This window comes from Etheostoma spectabile, chromosome 3 (assembly GCF_008692095.1).
Source record: "Etheostoma spectabile isolate EspeVRDwgs_2016 chromosome 3, UIUC_Espe_1.0, whole genome shotgun sequence".
Classification (NCBI taxonomy): Eukaryota; Metazoa; Chordata; class Actinopteri; order Perciformes; family Percidae; genus Etheostoma; species Etheostoma spectabile.
Genome location: NC_045735.1, coordinates 34,076,976 through 34,086,197, shown reverse-complemented (window position 1 = coordinate 34,086,197; position 9,222 = coordinate 34,076,976). Strand labels below are relative to the sequence as shown.

Below are 9,222 nucleotides of genomic sequence, written 5' to 3'. Positions count from 1 at the left end.
GCCCACGAACTACACAGACCCACACGTCTACACGACACACAGTACTACACGGACCTACAGACTAGACCCACACATTATCTACACAGACACCCAAACAGTCCACAACAGTACTACACAGTACTACACAGACCCACACAGAACTACACAGACCCACACAGACCTACAAAGTACTACACAGACCACACAGTACTACACACGACCACACCAGACCCACACAGTACTACACAGACCCACACGACCCCACACAGTACTACACCGACCACACATACCCACACAGACCCCACAGTACTACACAGCCCACACAGTATACACAGACCCCACACAGCCATAACCCACGTACCCCAGACCCACACATACTCCACAGACCACACATTACTACAAGACCCAACGTAACGACCAGACCCACACAGTAATACACAGACCCCACACAGGTTTACAGACGACCCACACAGTACCTACACAGTACTACAAGACCCACATCATACTACACAGGGCTCACAGACCCACACAGTACTACACAGACCCACACAGTACTACACAGGCTACACAGTACTTACACAGGGCTATACAGTACTACGCAGGGCTAGCAACACACCAGAGACTTCATATACAGTATTAGGGACCACTAAGGTCTATATAAAGAGACTTCAGATACAGTATTAGGGACCACTAAGTCTATAATAAAGAGACTTCAGATACAGTTTAGGGACCACTAATTCTATATAAGAGACTTCAGATCCAGTATTGGGGACCACTAAGGTCTATATAAAGGGACTTCAGATCAGTATTAGGACCACTAAGTCTATAGGAAGAGACTTTCAGATACAGTATTGGGGACCACTAAGGTCTATATAAGGGGACTTCAGATACAGTTAGGGACCACATAGGTCTATATAAGATACTTACAGAGCCAGTATTAGGACCACAAGGTCTATATAAAGAGACTTCGATACAGTATTAGGGACCACTAAGGTCTATATAAAGAGACTTCAATACAGTATTGGACCACTAAGGTCTATATAAAAGGACTTCAGATACAGTTATTAGGACCACTAAGGTCTATATGAGAGACTTCAGAACGTATTGGGACCACTAAGTCTATATAAGAGACTTCAGATCCAGTATAGGGGACCCCTAAGGTCTTATAAAGACTTCATATCCAGTATTAGGGCCCCATAAGGTCTATATAAAAGATACTTCAGATACAGTATTAGGGACCACTAAGTCTATATAAAGAGACTTCAGATACAGTATTGGGACCACAGGTCTATATAAGAGACTTCAGATCCAGTAGTAGGACCCTAAGTCTATATAAGAGACTTCAGATCCAGTATTAGGACCACTAAGGTCATTAAAAGAGCTTCAGATACAGTTTAGAACCACTAAGGTCTATATAAAGAGACTTCAGATACAGTATTGGGGACCACTAAGGTCTAATTAAGAGACTTCAGATACAGTATTAGGGACCACTAAGGTCTATATAGAGACTCAGATCGTATATGTGACCACTACGATCTAATAGGATTCAGATACAGTATTAGGGCACTAAGTCTATAAAAGAGCTTCAATATACAGTATTAGGGACCATAGTCTTAAAGAGCTTCAGATACAGTATTAGGGACCCTAAGGTCTATATAAGAGACTTCAGATACAGTATTAGGGACCACTAAGGTCTATATAAAGAGACTTCAGATACAGTATTAGGGGACCACTAAGGCTAAAAGAGACTTCAGATACAGTATTAGGGACCACTAAGTGTCTATATAAAGAGACTTCAGATACAGTATTAGGGACACACTAGGTCTATATAAAGAGACTTCGATCCAGTATTAGACCACTAGATCTATATAAATAGACTTCAATCCAGTATAGGGGACCCTAGGCTATAAAGAGACTCAGATACATATTAGGACCCCTAAGGTCTATATAAGAGACTTCAGATCCAGTATTAGGACCACTAAGTCTATATAAAGAGCCTGGGTGTCTGTTTGCGTCTACCTGACACCGGAGCTCTGACTTGGTGGTCGTGGCCAGCAGGTATCTGATGAACTCTTTGCGGCTGAGAGAAGAATGATCATCGGGGGGCTGAGAGGACTGAAGAGAGACAACCGTGGTGGTCAAACCCCGGGAAATAAATACAGTTCATTCTTCTAATGAATGTGCAATCTCCAAAACACACTCACACACCTTTATGAGGGTCTCCAACTGCTCAGCGAGCTGTTCAATCCCAAAGAAGCGAGCCTCCTCCAGCACACCTGCAGCGGAGACACTTACGTTTATTTCAGCCATAAAAATGGAAATAACAGTGCTCATACCTGCCGTAATACCCATAAAAACTAGATAAATTCAATAAAATAAAAACACTACAGTACAACACTAGACATAAATACAGTAAAATTAAATAAAATCTTCTAAAAATGTATGTTTAAAGTGCTTGTTGTGCTGTCTGATAGCCTGAGGTATAAAGAGAGAGCATACAGGAGGCCTCAGCCAATCACTACGCTCCGTTACCCTGCCAGTCAGATTATTATGCCAGATATTTTCACCAGATGATCATCATATACCTGATCCACTGTATTTAACTCCCCCATCTATTTCCCCGGGCTGAGAGACTCAAGATGAGAAAGCTTTTTCAAACCCAGCTTCACTTAACCTGCACTTCCCCAAAGCTGAGGAATAAAATCAGCTTTATGTCTGTGGTCCAACCAGAAAGAGACTCGAAACAATAACACAACAGATGACTGGCTGCATGTTGGTCTTCTTCTTAAGAAAATAAAATCTGTTTTTAGAAATGTCTCATGACATATTGTCTCTAGAAGTGAATAATAATAAAATCCCAATTCTTATACTATTGAATTGCAATACTTCTGGAAAATATCAATACAAATCCAATCGCCGCCCATGAATTATGAAAGAATCTTGTTTATGGTATATTAAAAATGTGTGTGTGTGTGTGTGTGTGTGTGTGTGTGCGTGCGTGCGTGTGTGTGTGTGTGCGTTAGGCCGGCTACAAACTGAATGTGCCAGTGTGTTCCTGTATGTATATTTTTCCTAGTATTTCATTTATATTTATATTCTGTGCTTTGTGACTGATTTTGCTGCTGTAACACCGGAATTTCCCATTTTTTTATCTATCTTATACCCAAGGGTTATGCCGTCGTTGATGCTCAGCTGTCCGTGTCTCAGGTAGTTCAGAATGGGTTCAAAGTAGTCTGGACTGCGGTAGGCAGGTACGCCCCCCGAGAGTCCTGCTGTTCCCCAAACATCTGAAACAGCGCACAACGCAACACAATCACGTTACAAGTTAAGGAATCAAGCATGTCTGTTAGGAGAAAAAAGAAAGAGTGACGTCACCTTCTCTCTAACATGTGGGCCAGCATGCTCTCCGCGCTCTTTACTGACCAGCGTGCTCCTGAGGGACACGCACGCACGCACACGACGCGCCACACACACACACCCACACACCACACCCACAACACACACCCACACACACACACACACACACACACACACCACACACACACACACACACACACACACACACACAGTTCAAGGAGGCAGCCATGATCTCATAATGCATGTGCATGTAACAGTGTGTAGGTATCTACTCTCTCTCTTTCTCATCTTTCTCTCCCTCCCTCTCTTTCTCTTCCTCCTCTTTCCCTTTTTCCCTCCTCTCTCTCCTCTCTCCTCTCGTTGCTTTGTCATGACAAAAACATCCTATTCAAAACACCATACAAACAACAACAACGAGTAATCCATCTGATATAATAATACAAGTGAACAGATCTTATGATATAATTGTAGATACTAAACAAATGTAGTGCATGTTCCTCAATGTACTTTGAAACAATAAAACAATAAAAAAAAACAGCCAAAACTCTCTCCTCTCCTAGGTTAGCTGTAGAGTCGCTGTCTGTCTGTGATAATAATGAAAAAACTGTGTTTTCTCACCCTGTGATGCCTCTCTCTGGCCTTGAAGCTCCCTTAGAGAACATGACACAACAACAGCAACCCAGACTCACTCCTCGCTGTCTCCATGACGGACGCTCGCGATTACCTGTGGTCGTGAAGATCTAGCCCCCACGTTGAGCGTCAGCCAATCAGTGTGAGTCTGATCCACTTCCGGGTCTCGGGGTCGTCCGAGGTATCTACCCACAGGTAAAAAGGTACTGCAGGTAAACTGGAGTTCAGTCAAAGAAACATGTAGATATCTTCTCTACTATTAACCGCTCATGTTGTCCTCATTTTGCCCACTCATGTTGTCCTCATTTTGTCTCATGGTTGTCCTCATGTTGTCCTCATGTTGCCCTCATTTGTCCTCATGTTTGTCTTGTTGTCTCATGTCCCCTCTGTGCCCTCATGTTGCCCTCATGTTGCCCTGTTGCCCTCATTGCCCTCATGTTGCCCTGTGCCCTCATTTGCCCTCAGTTGCCCTCATGTTGCCCTCATGTTGTCCATCATGTTGCTCCCATGTTGCCTCCATGTTGTCCTTGTGCCCATGTTGCCTCATGTTGTCCTCAATGTTGTCCTATATCAATGTTCTTTTTAATCCCAAAATAACATGATTGATTCCAACGCTCTTTGCCAAGTACAATCTCTACTTTCATTCTTTTGGGTCTTATCATTTATAGCATTTGGAAAAATATTTAAAGTAGTTTTGAAATATAGTGATGAAAGTTACGATATTCCATATATAAAATCCCATCGAAATAGTAATTCAGTATTTGATTTTTTTCTATTTAATTATGATTTTCTTTTGAATTCAACTAATTTCTCACTGTTGTATTAATACTTTTACATCGCTGCCTTACTTCTGATGAATTCCCTCCGATACGTACAGCACGTCGTCATCTCTGCGAAAACAGAACACACAGTCACGTGTCTTATATCACGCTAGAGGAGACGGACACTACGGAAGTTATATTTTATGTGTGTTGTGTGCCTGTGTGGTGTTGTCTGTATTGTGTGTATGTGTAGATGTGTCTCTTTTGTGTATGTGGGCGTATGTCTGTATTTGTGTTGGCGTGCTATGTGTCTATTTGTGTTATGCGTGTGTCTATGTGGGCCTCTGTTGTGTGTAATGTCTGTATTTGTGTTTATGCGTGTCTTGTGTGTGTGTGTGTCTATTGTGTTTATGCGTGTGTCTATGTGTGCCTCTGTTGTGTGGTAACTGTCTGTATTGTTGTGTTTATGCGTGTCTCTGTGTGGTATGTGTCTATTTGTGTTTATGCGTGTGTGCTGTGTGCGCCTACTGTGTGTGTGTAACTGTCTGTTTGTGTTATATCGCGGTCTCTGTGTGGGATGTTTCTTTTGTGTTATGCTTGTGTCTATGTGTGCCTCTGTGTGTGTAACGTCTGTATTGTGTTTATCGTGGTCTATGGTGCCATCTCTTGTGTGTGTAACTGTCTGTATATGTGTTTATATTGCGTGTCCTCTGTGGTGTATGTGTCTATTGGTTTTATGCGTGTGGTTATGTGTGTGGTATGTGTCCATTTGTTCATGGTGGGTGTCTTAATTGTGTTGATGCGTGTGTGTATATGTGTGCCTCTGTGTGTGTAACTGTCTGCATTTGTGTTTATGCGTGTCTCCTGCTGTGTATTAGTGTTGTCCTCGGGTCAAATCTGACCCCTTTAAAATGTCTATATCTGAAATTGAGTTTCTTTTTAACCAAATTACCACAAAAGCATGATCTGATTCCTGTCCAACGCTCTTTGTAAATACAACTGATCCTTTCATTCCTCTGATCTCAACTATAGTCAGAAATAACTCATAATTTGCTTTTTTAACTACAATATTAGTGTATAATTATATATTTTGACCCGGGAAGACAACCACCACGGTTAGATGATAACGGCTTCTTTCTTTCTTTTCTTTTATTAAATATTCATATCAAACATACAACAAGCAAAGTGCTATATTCAGTCAATTCTACAACATGATTAACATTGATCATTTTCTCAAAAAAAATATAATAAAGGGAAAAGAGACTCAACGACTCAGCGTAGACACTAAGAATTCATGAAAGTAGTAGTGCTTCTTGTTTAGCAACATTTCAGGGATTGTTCATACATAATTAACTACATTTAGAAAAGCATTTAAAGACGGGGGATGTTTTATAAATCAACATTTGTGTACAAATACTTTTTCATTAGAATCAGCTCCCGGTCTCACCTGATAACGTGACGTCGTCGATGAGCCGCGTCTCCGTTACAGACGCTAGAGGCTCGGATTCCCAGCTTAGCGCTGGCCACAGAACATTGATCCTCCAGGGAGCCGTACACGGCCACACTGTGGGCATAACGGTTTAATTATTATAACTGTCCATGGATATCACACCACGAAGAAACACACCCACTGACGTTAACGTTCCGTAAAGCTAACAGCCGCTACGCTTGTGACGTGAGGGAACGTAAAGCTAACGTCAAAGCTAAACGTACAATACGTTAGCCGTTGTTGTTTATCGTTAGCACTATCAATGCTAACGGCTAATTCACTGGTGTAGCTTAGGCGATATAACACGAAGACATACACCAACTGACATACAAAACTGACGTTAACGGTTACGTAAAGCTAACAGCCGTAACACTAGTGGACGTAGGAACGTAAAGCTAACGTCAAGCTAAACGCTAGCGGACGTGAGGGAACGTAAAGCTAACAGACGTTAGCCGTTGTTGTTTACGTTAGCACAAATCAATGCTAACGGCCTAATTCACTGGTGTTAGCCTTAGCCTATCACACCGAAGACATTACACAACTGACGTTACGGTTACGTAGAGCTAACAGCCTGTAACCACTTAGTTTGAGGTCACTAAATGACTCTGAAACACTCTATCCAACTTCATTTATATTCCATTTCTCTTCCACCTATGTGGATACAACTTTTTAACTATTGAACTCGTCAAGTGCTATTAACACCGAAGACATAACACTGACGTTAACGGATCGTAAAGCTAACAGTAACAGGCCTTATACGTAAAGAAAGTAACGTCAAAGCTAAACGATACGTTAGCCGTTGTTGTTAATTAGCACAAAAATCATGCTAACGGCTAATTCCTGGTGTTAGCCTAGCCTAGACCTTAATATACAGTCTATGTGTCATGCTTCCTGTTGTCAAATCTTGTAAAACCAGGCTAATAAGTTAAATCGTTTAAACGACATGCATGTTGAAAGGTAACACGTCTCACTGTAGTTTGACGTCATTAATGACCTTAAAACAACAAACATTGATTTTCTATTCGCATTGAACTGAAGTGTGTGTTGTGGACACAGTTCGTTACCAGACTCAAGCCTAGTACTAGCTAACTATCTATTTCTCGGTTTTATCTTCCAAGCTACTCTTCCGATTTGAAGAGGTTCCGTTGACAACGAGTGTGACCTCTCCTCATGGCAGAATTAAACCCAACTTAGTTACCATAAGTCTCGTTTATCATGAAAATACATTTTATAAACAACAGTGGTGTTTCCGTGTTATTCCTCTCCTGCTCAACGCCCTAGCAAGCGGGAAGGTGGCCACGATCAGCTACTCTAATCACAATAAAGACAACGAATGATGAACCCAGTGGGCGGACTTCCACGATCCCTCCAATCACTAACACATACGCTTTTATTTACACTGTGTACATTCGCTACTACTATGTACTGTATAGTAATATAAGTCTCGGTACTAACCTTTATTCTCTTTAAGTGCTACTTATACTTCTACTCTACTACATTCTACTAAATTGTGTATTTACGTGATTTTCTTACTTTTATCTCAAGTTTGAACACTAATCTTATCAAAGGTTATTGACTACTTGCTCAGCTTAGTGCCCTACAGCGAAGAATATTCTTGAGGATTACTTGCTTCGCTAATAGCCTTGTATTACATGAACGTCGTTCTGCTTATTTAGTAGTTTCTAGCTGGGCAGATTTTACTGTATAATATATGAAATAGCTGAAGATGTTAGTTGCAAAGTTAAAAAAAAAAATTTAGAAAAAAGGTAGCTAAATGCTGATATCTGCTCTTCTGGGGAACTGAATGTATACTGTTTGTTTTGACATTGTTAACGAGATATATTATTTACACATTAGCCACATTGCTATATCTCTTAACTAATTTGGAGTTTTGTGCAAGTGATTAAATGCGCAAGTTTGACAGCACTTGTTTAAGGTCAAAGAATCCTATTATTAAACAAATGATCCGGGAGTAAATGGCGTGATAGACTATAAATTGGTAATTTATTGCCATCTCTTTAACATAGGTTCCCTATTATAACTTGAATGAATATCATGTGGCATATAGAGTTCCGGCAGAGGTAGCGTTTCCTTGGGATGCAGTGAAATAGCAATAAAATATGTAGACTTTATTTCAATCAAGTTAAATAGGCCAAATGAGCAGGGCACGGATGCTTCAGAGTCCCTAGCGCAAGCGAAAAAAAAGAACAATTGCCAAATAAAAAAAAAAACAAGACGTAAAAACGTTGAGTATTAAACACGAGATCATTTTATTTACCATCTAGTTACATGACATCGGCAGTCTAACTGATCAGTGTATTGGTCTAGTCTACTGTCTCTCGTGGTTCTAACTGGCAGTCAGCTGTGATCACGCCCGTCGCGTCTGTCGCTGTCTCACGGTCGGGGCTTCAACGGCTGGGGCTGATTTCTGAGGACGTATCGTTGACGCTTTGTCTCAGGTCATATCTGGGCATCGGGTTAAAATGCCAGACGGTTGCTAAGCTAGAGCTATCTGTCCAATCTAGAGGTACTACGTGTTTAATCGTGGTGCCTTCATGGGTAGGGCACCTCTGGCCTTGCAGGGTTAAATCCAGACAACTAGCTAGAGCTTATCTGTCCAAATCTGAGGACTATGGCTACCCACAGACTGGTCGACTCGTCTCGGTGTCAGGGGTGGATCCAGACAGGCTAGGCTAGGACGTATCTGTCGCAAACTGTCACCATCCATTCTGAGGACTACTGGTTAACACTGTCCACACAGTACTACACAGACCCACACAGTACTACAAAGACCCACACAGTACTACACAGTACTACAAAGACCCACACAGTACTACACAGGGCTACACAGACCCACACAGTACTACACAGACCCACACAGTACTACACAGGGCTACACAGTACTACACAGGGCTATACAGTACTACGCAGGGCTACGCAACAACAACACAGAGACTTCAGATACAGTATTAGGGACCACTAAGGTCTATATAAAGAGACTTCAGA

The 9,222-nt window shown here is 41.5% G+C and overlaps 1 pseudogene; it reads right to left on the bottom strand.

The window, feature by feature from the left end:
- Nucleotides 1–9,222, bottom strand: part of LOC116687051 (BTB/POZ domain-containing protein KCTD9-like) — a 23,360-nt pseudogene that overhangs the window by 2,355 nt on the left and 11,783 nt on the right.